A 12100-nucleotide genomic window follows, 5' to 3' on the forward strand; every position below is an offset into this window, starting at 1 on the left:
CTGGGGTTGGGGGAGATGGGCTTTTGGTAGTAGGTGACTCAGAGCTAACTACAAGAGGTGAATTACATGAGGATGCTCATGTGAAGGGAGTCGCAATGTTAGCTGGGAAGCTGAGTTTTAAAAGAGATCGTAAGGCTCTGTCAATTTCCCCTCTCTACAGAGCCAGCAAAGATCACTCCTCAGAGGGTTTGTTTATTTTCTCTTTGCCTCCCAGAAGGAAAGGTGAAACTGACAGAGCCTTTGGGAAGCAAGGAGGAAATTAGCAACTCCTTTGAGGAGCAATCTTTGCTGGCTCTATAGAGAGGGGAAATTGACAAAGCCTTCCAATCTCTTTTAAAACTCAGCTTCCCGGCTAACATTGCGACTCCCTTCACGTGCGCGTCCTCATGTAATTTGTCTCTTGCAGCTTAGCTCTCCGTTATTTAGAAGAGAGCAGGGTCTCTGACAAGCATTTTGACTGTTTGGTGACTTGCCTGCCTAGTGCAAAGGCTGCGGACATCACGCACTGTCTAGATAGGTTGATAGTGCTGTAGAAGTGTCAGCAGCTGTAGTGCACACTGGCATCACCAATACTGGGAAATGTGGTCCTGGTGGAAAATTTTAGGTTACTAGGCAGAAAGTTAAAGGCCAGGACCTCAAAAGTAGCATTCACAGAATTGCTAGTGGTTCCATGCACAGGGCCAGCTAGACAGGCACAGATTTTGGGTCTCAATGGGTGTATAAGAAAGTTGTGCCAAGAAGAAGGGTTTAGATTTGTTAGGCACTGGAGAACTTTCTGGGACAAGCCAACCCTCTACAAAAAGACAGGCTTCATGTGAATCAAAAGCAAACTACACAACTAGTACTTAACATTAAAAGGGTGGCAGAGCAGCTTTTAAACTAATCCCTGGGGGAAAACTGACAGCAGCTGGGAAGCTTCCGCTTTGGGACAATTCAGTCCAAAGAGACAGTAATATAAACCACTCAGGGTACTATTGGCAGAAGCACAGCAGAACTTGGGTGTAAGAGTAAGATGACAAAGGAGGACCATCTGCAGAGACAAAGAGACGAGGGAGACAGGGGTTCTCAGACAGGGAAACATTTATTTATTTATTTATTTTATTTTTTCAATTTATATACTGCCCATCCCCAGGGGCTCTGGGCGGTGAACAGTTAAAATTGATAAAGACAAGAACTAAAATCAATATACAAATAATAAAACAAAATAACAAAGTGCAGTGGTGGGGAGAACCCTCCCGCACCCCAAAGGTGGGAGGCCGACATGGCACCGCCCCCTTCAATCACCGAATGCCTGGCGGAACATTAGTATACTAATGCTAGGGCCTCCAAGCCAAGATGGAGGAGCTGGTGTGCTTAGTGCTAAAGAGCAATTTAGATATAGTATCTCATAAAATGGAATGCAGTCACCCTGCATAAAAGCTCTATAGGCAGGACAAGGAAGGGACATGTTCAGGGAGGCGTTGCATTGGATATGAAACAGTGCATAGAGTGAAATAAGACAGAAAATGTTATGAGAATGAACTCCCTGATAGGAGCTATAAGGCCTCTAAGGGTTACTTAAAAGTGGGGTGTACTATTGCCCATCTAATCAAATCCTGAGGCTGATCTCGAGGTGGGGAAGGAAATAAGAGAGATGACTAAAACAGATAATGTTGTGATAATGGGTGACTTCAACTATCCTCACACTGACTAGGTAAACAAGGGCTTATGCTGTAGAAATGAGATCCTTAAGACATTATAAATGACTCTGCACTGGAACAGTTGGACACAGAGCTGACTAGAGAGGCTGCAATCTTGGACTCGGTTCTGAGCAGGGCTTGGGACCTGGTGCAAGATGTACATGTTCATTGCAGACAAGGCCCTAGGGTAGGAAGCTGGACAGTTGGGAGCGAGGATGCCTGTGTTATCTGTGCCGAGTTACCTGTACCTGTTTAAAATCTTTTCCCCCAAAGGAGAGATGTTCAAATTAAGCATGCCATCCGGCAGAAGAAATTTTTAAAAGGCCAGTTCATGTATGACTTTCTAAAGATTAATTAGGGTTATTGCAACGAAAAGGGCTTTTTTACAACATGGCTAACAGATTATTGTAGAGACAAAAGCAAAACTTTTCCATAAAATACCAAACATTGTTTAGACTCAAAATCTTCAACCAAAGTGGGAGAACAGACATCCTGGGCATACATCCAGACCTTGGCTCACATATAGATATTTTCTTTGTGCTGCTAGTAAGGTTTTTGCTGAATAATAAAAATATAGTTTGGGTCATACGCAGAGAGAATCTATCAAGATTTCAAAATTGAAAATTCTAGTTGACGCCTGTCCATCACATGTTGTAGCAATTGGGAGCAGTGACCACAATGCTAGTAAGTTCAGCATTTATATCAATGGAAAATTACCCCTAAAGTCCAGAACAGTAACATTTGATTTCAAGAACTTTACAAAAATGAGGGGACTCATTAAAAAGAAGCCAAAAGGGAAATGCAAGAGAATCAGATATCTGAGTGCCTGGAAGCTATTTAAAATCACACGAAGCCCAGATAGAATGCATTCCCCAGGTTAGGTATTTCCAGATATAAAGAGATGCCTGCATAGTTAATAATCCAAGTCAAAGGCATAAAAGGCAAATAGGCTTCTTTTTAAAAGTGGAAGGTGTGCCTAATGAAATGAACAGAATGGAGTACAGAACCTGGCAAAATAAAGTGTAAGTTAATAATTAGGCAAACAAAATCAGAATTCAAAGAACAGATTGCTAAAAACATCTAGATAAACAATAAGCTAAGTATATCCAGGGCAGGAAATCAGCTAGAGAAGAAGTTGGGACTTTGGATGACCAAGGAATAAAAGGATTGCTGAAGGTAGAGGAGAAGATGGCAGACAAGCTAAACTAATTCTCTGCATCTATGTTCACTGTGGGAAGTGTGAGACATGTAGCCAAGTCACAGCCACTATTTTCAGGAAGAGAGTCTAAAGAACTGAGTCAAAATAAAATAACAAGAGATGAAGTTCTAGAACAACTGGGGAAATTAAAAACTAATAAGCCCCTATGTCCTGATGACATACAACCAAGAGTTCTTAGGGAACTCAAATTTAACATTGTTAATCGACTAATCAGTACATGTACTTGTCACTAAAAACAGCCACTGTTCCAGAAGACTGCATAGTAGGAAATGTTACTCCAATTTTTAAAAAGGAGTCAAAAGGGGAACCAGGAAATTAGCCTTATGTCTCTCCCAGGCAAATTAGTAGAAACTGTAATAAAAAAACAGAATCAGGCACATAGAAGAACAAAGCCTACAGATCTAAAATCAGTATGTCTTTTACAAAGAGAAGTCCTGCCTCACTAACCTTTTGGCGTTGAGAAAATGAATAAACATGTAGATAATGCTGACCGGGTAGACATTATATACTTGGACTTTCAAAAGGCTTTTATTTATCTTATTTAAAACATTTTTATGCAACCTTTCTACCCAAATAGGGTCCTCGGTGTGGCAAACATTTGAACATTAAAATATCAAAACAATGAAACATTTGCACATTAAAACAATATTTTTAAATAATGTATAAAATCATTTAATAAAAACATCTAAATACATAATAGAAAACAGTCCAGTAGCACCTTTAAGACTAACCAACTTTACTGTACCATAAGCTTTCAAGAACCACAGTTCCCTTCCTCAGATGCATGGAGGGATGCATCTGACAAAGAGAACTGTGGTTCTTGAAAGCTTATGCTACAGTAAAGTTGGTTAGTCTTAAATGTGCTACTGGACTGTTTTCTATTTTGCTACTACAGACTAACACGGCTAACTCCTCTGGATCTAAATACATAAACACACAATACCATAACCACGGAGGAGGGCCAATAACAGTTATTGGGGGCAATATGTATAGTCTGCTAAGGTCTTAACAATACTCAAGCTGCAGAGTTCTGCACCAGCTGGAGTCTCTAAGTGGACTTTGAGAGTGCATTACAGTATTCTAGTCTCAGTGTTACTATGGCATGAATCCTGGTGGCCAGAACAGCCATATCAAAGTCGGGGGCCATGTTCATTCCAGGCTAGTCTGAGTTGGGGAAAAGTCTTTTTTGCAGCTGTATTTACTTGCTTTTCTAGCAGCAGTGCTGGATCCAGTATAACCCCTAGGATCTTACCTGAATCTAGAAGGATCAACTGAATCCCACAATATCCTTCAATATCTGTGCCTCTATAAGATTACACATATTACATAGCTCTAGAAAATTATTCGTAGTATTAGTGCTCAGTTATAAGTAACATGGTAGTTAAACTGGATTACAACTCTGCAGAGAGAGTTGAACAGGTTTGCTTCATAGCTTCTGTACCATGAGTAGTTTCTTCTTACATAGAAGACAATAACTTTGTTTAAATAACATAGCCATGAACTTGCTTTGTGTCGCATGAGGTTTCACAAGCTATCTGAACTGAGCTATCAGCAGCAATATTGTACAGGGGCAAAAGCTAATCCATACTGGACTAGACTGATTCACACAGGAATCTTCTGCACAGAGCTCTGTACTCTGGGTAGGACTGAAGCCCTGGGCCTCTCTGTTAAATTTTTTTTAATGGTACAGCAGTGCACTATAAAAATACTTCTCCCCCACAAACACAATTTTTTAAATTGCAACAAAAAGGAACAACATAAACCCTCATTGAGCGTGTGAATTTCCGAACAGAACAAAATCAACTCTGCTATCAATCAACTCATACATCTAAGTATGCGGGTCCTGTAGTGAAGGAGAGGCTTCCTTTCAACACTTGGCTCTTTGTATGAACCCTGAGTCCTGTGTGAAACCTGCATTTATTCACATAGAAGATATGTCTAACATGTAAGTACAAACTACATGTGGAAACACAAGTGGCATGATCTCACGCTACCCCCAAAATCTTAGCTTACCACTGAAGGTTTGCAGTAAGATTCAGGCACACACCCGTTTACATGCATTCTTAGAAGTAAAGTTAAGAAGAATCTGTAACGTACAAAATAACTGGTAAAAAGGAAGGAGCAAATAAACATTGGACAAGAATACCAAAAGCAAATTCATCCAGTTCTGTTCTGCTTGTAGTTTGCTCATGGTAATGGTAAACACATCTTAACACATTTGACAAAGCTGCAATTTTACATGCCTCCACAAACACTTTAAGCACAGGTTGGGCAGTGACATTTAAAATTGCAGGTTTTGCTAGCAGCAAAAAAGTCTCCAACAATCTGTTTGCCACAAACAGGAGCCACTAGAAAAAAAGTAGCTGCCATAAGCAAGACAATCAAGTTCACTGGCCTTGATTATTGACTTAATTGTTTATTATCTTCTTGACACTGAATGGAAGGAATGAATGCTTCCCAACAATAATGTTGATATATACAAATCTATTTTAGTCTGTCAATGATTTTGCAGCAAAGCAGTGACCAAATATATCAATACATTTTAACTTGCCCATTTAAAAAACTAATAAAGTAAATTTATCATTATATTGTGATAAATCAAATGAAATATTACAAGTTCTTGTTGAGTACCAATCCTCTTGAAGCCTGTCACTGCAATGGTGAATAATTTCTTGCTCTACATCCTTCTCTTGCATCCTGTTTTTTAACAAATATGACCTTCTAGGTTGCTTGTCCATTCCAATCTCATTATCGAAACTGCTATTAAATTACAGGCATATAGAATTATACAAACATAGCTACAGGGCTGGATTACTTACAAAGCCAAAAGCCAATTTAATTGTCCTGCTACAGTTTACTCTTCTTAGATGCTTCTCTCCGAAAATTAAAGAAAAACAGCTACATTGGCTGCCACTTTGTTTCCCTGTCCAATTCAAGATGCAGTTTATGACCTTTAAAGACCTTCATGGCCTAGAACCCACTTATCTAAAGGACCATCTCCTACCATATATCCTCATGTGCCAGCTATGGTCCTCAAGCTGCCTCCTTCCAGCACATCCTCCACGTAAGGTAGCCTGCCTATCATCAGCCAGAGCCCATGACTTCTCCATCATAGTTCCCACTTAGTGGAGCAGCCTCCCTGAGCAGATGAGGTTGGCACCATCTTTAGAAACTTTTAAGAGGCATTGCAAGCCCATTTTATTTGCTGAGACTTTTAATGGGATATAAACTACAGGTATATTTTGGAGAAAAGGGGGGGGTGTTATTTGGAATTTTATTTTGTTGGTTTTAAACTGTGATGTTTTTAATCTTGATTGGTAAGCCACCTTCAACCAGGAGAAATGAAGGCTATAACTATTTTAATTAATAAGTAAGTGTGTGTCTATCATGCTTCTTATACTCATAAATGGTGGCAGCTAAGTAAGTAGTTGCATAGAAATCTATAACACCAGCAGTTCACATTTCATAAGATCATTTACTATGTTTACAGGGCTGTGCCAATCACGGTTGGAGTGGTTGCTGTTTTCCAAAACAGAATGTCCCCATGCTTCCTCTGTATGCCTTCTTTTATGCATGAAAACAAGAATTTGGTACAGATCAGAGATATCTGGGGGACCACAGAATATTCATTTTCAAATGTATGTATACGTTATTTATTGTCCACCTTTCTCTCTGAAGCTCAAGGCAGACTACAGTGTAAGGCAATACACAATCACTAATACAGAAATTTGAAAACAAGTATAATTTTGAATACAGAGATTAAACACTGCTGAAACAAAACATAAGTAATTTGACATGACATATTAAATGACACAGAAATTTCCCGTATCTACATATGGGACAGTACTCTCTAATATAGTCTACAGTGCCTGTCGCTTTACCAAATCATCTCTCTGAGTCATTTATGATGTGGTATAAAGGGAATGCTTATGTCTTTGAGCTGAGTCTTGAATATATGTCTATGTGGTAGTGAAACTCCTGAAGGGCCATATAGCTGAGACATTCCTCACTTCACCTCCTTTCAAATGGATTCTGTACTTCAAAATAACTTTGTGTGATTCTGCTACTAGTACAGCAGCACTTGATGTGTATGCACAACATTCTAGAATGGTTTATGACCTCGGTCATATTAATATTCTTAATGAATGTACTGCTAGAATTGTTGTTAGTCACATCATAAACAATTATCTGCCAACAAGGTACAAGAACCTATACAAATAAACAGACGTACTTTTTGTTTCTGGGAAAAAAACCCCAAACTGGCTTTTGCTTTTATTTGTCTAAAGTTTGGGCTGCAAAATTGTCAGATGCAATCTTAGTAGCAGGATTTAATTTCAACAGGATTTTCTTGTGAAATGGAACTAGTTTGAAAATTTCTCTCCCATCATCTAATAACTAACACTGAGAACATGCTAGGACTTCTGGGGAAATTTCTAATTTTTCAGATTCTAGTGTCTGTGCTTGAATATATCATTTGGTATCGTGAAATGTATTGGAAATGAATGAGGATAACCACTGAGCATCTGCTGCATAAGAAGGCAACAACTCTCTAGCCCCTTCCAATTTGATGCCCCTGGTTTAATGATATATCAACGTGCAATATGTCCACATGCACAAGATGTAATACGAATATATCCAACATTTTTTATTAATATCTGAAAACAAATGGTTCTGGGAGATGAGCATATTGTTTCTTTCTGCTATTTGTCATGTTTCCTCCATATGGGTCTATTTATTTCCCTTTTATAAAAAGTGATTGAACACCTGCTGCTTCTTACAAGCAGAAAATAACACATTTCTTGTTTCTTTATCATGTAAACATCTAGGAAGTGTGAGTAGTAGCACTAATATGGAGACAAATATTTTAAGTAATTGTTTGAAATATAAGCAACCCTGCACAGTCTTATGCATGATACTCTCTTACATGTCTCAGTGAGAAAGGCGGACTATAAATGACATAAATAAAATAAATAATGTCAGTGGAATGCATGTGCAGGGATTGCAGCTAATACAGATGCCCCCCTCCTCCCACAGTTACATGTTTTGTACTGACCAGAAGTTTCTGTTAATAGTACACCAACACATTCTCTTTTCCACAACACCCTCTGGGCAAAAATTACAAGGAATGGTCAAAGGTGATCATTCAGGACAACTGTATATTTAAATCTACAACCAAGGTATCTATGAATTGTAGAACTTTTTCTAAAGTACAACTAATTAATTACAAAATTAGAAACAGTGGATTATGCCTGGTGTAATAAAAGCAGCAACTGCTTAAACCCAGGAACTAATTTTGTAGGAGTCTGAAGGCTAGTTAGAAGGCAATGCAGTTCTTTAAAACAACCAGTAATCCACCCTAAACCTTGCGGATGGGACAGGATAGAAAAAGAAATAAAATATAGTAAATTATGAAGGGAAGGATTTATTGAGCACAATTGTAAATAGAATGGCAAAGGATGTGAGGGGGCTGTCAGAGGCTGAAAATAATTATTATTTGCTATATTATGTTCATAAATCCTGATCCTGAGAGCCAGTGTGCTGCAGTGGTTACAGTACCAGACCAGATTCCCATCTCTGCTATGCCATGGAGACTTGCTGGGTGACCTTGGGTCAGTCACATAGGGTTGCCAACCTCCAGGCGATGGCTGGCTGGAGATCTTCAAGTACTACAATTGATCTCCAAACGACAGAGAACAGATCCCCTGGAGAAAAAGGCTGCTTTAGAGGGTAGACTCAATGGCATTATACCCTGCTAAGGTCCTTCTCTCCCCAAACCCACCCTCTCCAGGCGCTACCCCTAAGTCTCCAGGAATTTCCCAACCTGGAGCTGGCAATCCTTCTCACACACTCAACCTAACCTATCTTACAGGGTTGTTGTGAGGATGAAATGGAGACGAGGAAAATGATGTAAGATGCTCTGGGTCCCCCTTGGATAAAAGGAGGGGTACAAATGAAGTAAAATAAAATTAAAGAAGAAAAAGATGAATAGCCCTGTCAGCAGAACAAAAACAGGAGCCCAGGAGGGCCATTTTTATAGACTACCAGAATCCATTCCTTCCAGCCTAAACTTTTCTCTGACTGACGAAATGTTTGGCTTGGATCCTCTGACTCGGGGAAGTTTAGGCTGCAATAAATGGTTAGTCACGACACTGGACTCCAGTTGTATTGTGTTTGGGAAGCGGGCGAGAGAAGGGGCGCCGATGGCTACCGATGGCAGGGAGGGGGTCAGGTTTCCTTGAGGTGAGGCAACGTCACCTTCCCTCCATTCATCTCCAGAGCGGCACCCCTGGGGGAGCTTTCGCGCCTTCCCTCCCTTCACCTCTGGCCGGGCTGGCTGGCTGGCTGGCTGGCGGCCCACTCGGCCCCCTACCTGGGCAATGGCGGCAGCGGCGTGGCGGCGACCGGCTCCCCGCATCTGCTCTCCATCCTCGCCGGGTCGAGCGGGCGCCGCTGCCTGTCCCTCCCAGGAAACAACCTGCCGGGCGGCCGCGGAGGCGGTGACAGCTGCTGGGTAGAGCAACGCCGCCTGCGCCCGCACTGGGCAGGCGCGGCAGAAGGAGAGACGCGAAGGCGGGCGGGGAGAGGGCGGGTTCGCTGGGCCGGGAGCCCCCGCCGGCGGCTGTGGTGGTGATGTGGCCCCGCGTCAGTCATGCGCGGCAGCCGAGCCGGCTGTGACTGGAAACTCCTGAGGGGAAAACCCGCTCAAGGCCACCGCATCGAGAGCCTGTGTGGGAAAAGGGTGTCGAAGAGCCGCTTCCTTCCCGCCTCTGCGACGCCCACGTATTGATAGGGGGCGGCAGACTGATACAAATGAGAGCATGTGGTGTGGAAAGCCCCATGAATATATGTGTGGATGGGTGGTGCACGGTGGCATTCAACTCTCAACGTGTGAACAGAGTGCGCGCGTCTGAGAATGAGAAGCCTGGCCTGAATCCTTGCTGTGCAGCAGGAAGGCCAACAGTTGTAACAGTGGAAAAGTAAGATTTGAGTCCAATGGCACCTTCGAGATGAACAAGATTTTCAGAGTGTAAGTTTTCCAGAGTCAGAGCTCCCAACAGGGAAGAGTGGAGTTCATTCCCAGTCGCATCAGAAGGGAGCTCTGACTCTAGAAAGCTTACATCCTGAAAATTCTCTTGGTCTCTAAGGTGCCACTGGACTCAAATCCTGCTGTTCTACTGCAGACCAACATGGGTACCCACCTAAAGCTGTAAAGTGGGGGCTCAGTACCTTTATTAATCCCCACCCTTAAAAAAGCCTGCCCTTGAAGGGGTTTTTTAAATTATTTAGGTGAGAAGCCAGAGGAAACAAGGGAAGGGGTCCCTAGTTAAGGTGGAATACACAAAAACCTCAGACAAGCAAAAAGATAGGAGGTAGGGTTGCCAGTCTCCAGGTAGTGGCTGGAGATCTCCCGGAATTACAACTGGTCACCAGGCCACAAAGATCAGTTCACCTGGAGAAAATGGCTACTTAGGGGGGTGAACTCTATGGAATTGTGCCATACCAGGGTCCTTTCCCTCCCCAAACCCCACTTTCTCCAGGAATTTCTCAACTTGGAGCTGGCAACCCTAGTAGGAGGACAACAGACAACCTAGACATCTATAACCCAGTGTAAATCCTCTAATACCTAGACAGCCGGTCCAGTGGAAAGGATGCCATTGCCCAGCAAACGCAGGAAGAGCTGGAACTGCAGAGAATATAGAGATAGGTGCCTAGGAAGAAGCCTAGGACACTTGCAATCTGTTCCCCAGCATGGGTGAGGCATTAGCATTACAATCCTATGCATTACAATTCTATGCATTCAAAGCCCTTTGATTTCCATGGGTTTAGACTGCAGTAACTTTGCATGGGATTACTCTGAAAGAAGAGGAAACAGGCATGAGGACTAGTACTTGGCAAGGTGAAGGCGTGTGCTTATTGGAAAGGATTACAGAACCAATCTCCAGATCCACTGCAATCCCTTTCTTTCCTGTTTTCTCAGTGGAGTGGCTGGTTCAAGGACTGCAGAACTGAACAAGGCAAGTGCCTTTCCCTGCAGAATGTGGATCCACCATAGGATGCAATGGGGCCCAACGTACAGGCATCCCACCGCAAAAAGGCAGGTGGAAGTAGTTGGGAAAATAATATCCAAGGACAAATGAGGAAAAGCTTGCAGGGAAAAGTCAGCCATCATTGCAGTAACAAATAGAGGAGAAAGGATAGAATTAGAAAAAGCAAACAAATAGCTTCATAACAGGAAGCAAAATTACCTTTTATTAGGTAATACATTATGCAAGCTTTTGAGTTCTTCAGAACTCTTCCATCAGATGGGGTGCTTAAAAAGGGGGGGGGGAGATATCTTCAGACCAAAGAGTTGATGCTTGCTTCTACCTTTTCATGTCTCAGCCTTGCATGGTGTTAAGAAGTGAGCAGGAAGATGTGTTTTTCTCTTCCCTTCCATCTTTTTTCTAAAACATCCTGTCCAATGAAGAGTTCTGAAGAACATAAAGCCTTGCGTAATGTATTATGTTAGGTTGGTTGGTCCTAATGAAAGTTATTTTGGGCTTTTACAATGGACCGACACAGCTTCTAGGTTTTCATGAGCAGCCAATACTCATAGTTAGTTCTTATGTTACACTAAAGCAGTGAAACATGTTTTCGCTCTTTTATGTCGTGTCATGAAACTTGCCTTAAAGCTAAAAACTTGCAGATTTCTTACAAGATCCTGAAATCTTCTGTTTTTAACACATTTGTATCTTGTCTTTCCAGTTCTCTCCCTCCTTTTTACCCTCTCAGCAATCTTGTGAAGTAGATGACACTGAAAGAAGGTGACTGGTCCAGGGTCACCAAGCGAGTTTAATGACAAGTAGGGTTTGAACCCAGGTCACTCTAGGACCAGTTCAATACCCCCTGCTAACTCGTTTTCTTTCTTTCTCTTGCTTGGAAACACAAAGGTTTGAAACATTTCCTCAAAGAGTGAGAACCCATATTTTATAACTTTTGAAACCTGATTTCATTACTTATATTTTGCAATCCTGACTCTCCGGAGTTCTTTCAGCATTTGGATATGATGATCCTTAAATATTCCCAGAGAGGGAATTTAAATGTAGGAGACAGGAAATCTTATTCATGTGTGACAATTTGTTAGGGGGAAATAGTGTTAAGAGAAAAATATAATGTGTACATCCTCAAATAAAAAAGAAGGGAAATAATATCAGAAGTCCAA

The 12100-nt window shown here is 41.7% G+C and overlaps 1 protein-coding gene across 1 annotated transcript in view; it reads right to left on the reverse strand.

The window, feature by feature from the left end:
- The window catches only part of SLC41A2 (solute carrier family 41 member 2), a 56133-nt gene extending 46719 nt beyond the window's left edge, over nucleotides 1-9414 (reverse strand). Inside the window, exon 1 of the mRNA XM_054989244.1 lies at nucleotides 9269-9414. The gene's annotated coding sequence lies outside the window, so the exon portion shown is untranslated. The remainder of the gene's footprint in view (nucleotides 1-9268) is intronic.
- Between the last annotated feature and the right edge of the window lie 2686 nt (nucleotides 9415-12100).

The sequence above is a fragment of the Eublepharis macularius genome, chromosome 9, assembly GCF_028583425.1.
Source record: "Eublepharis macularius isolate TG4126 chromosome 9, MPM_Emac_v1.0, whole genome shotgun sequence".
In the NCBI taxonomy this organism is placed as follows: domain Eukaryota; kingdom Metazoa; phylum Chordata; class Lepidosauria; order Squamata; family Eublepharidae; genus Eublepharis; species Eublepharis macularius.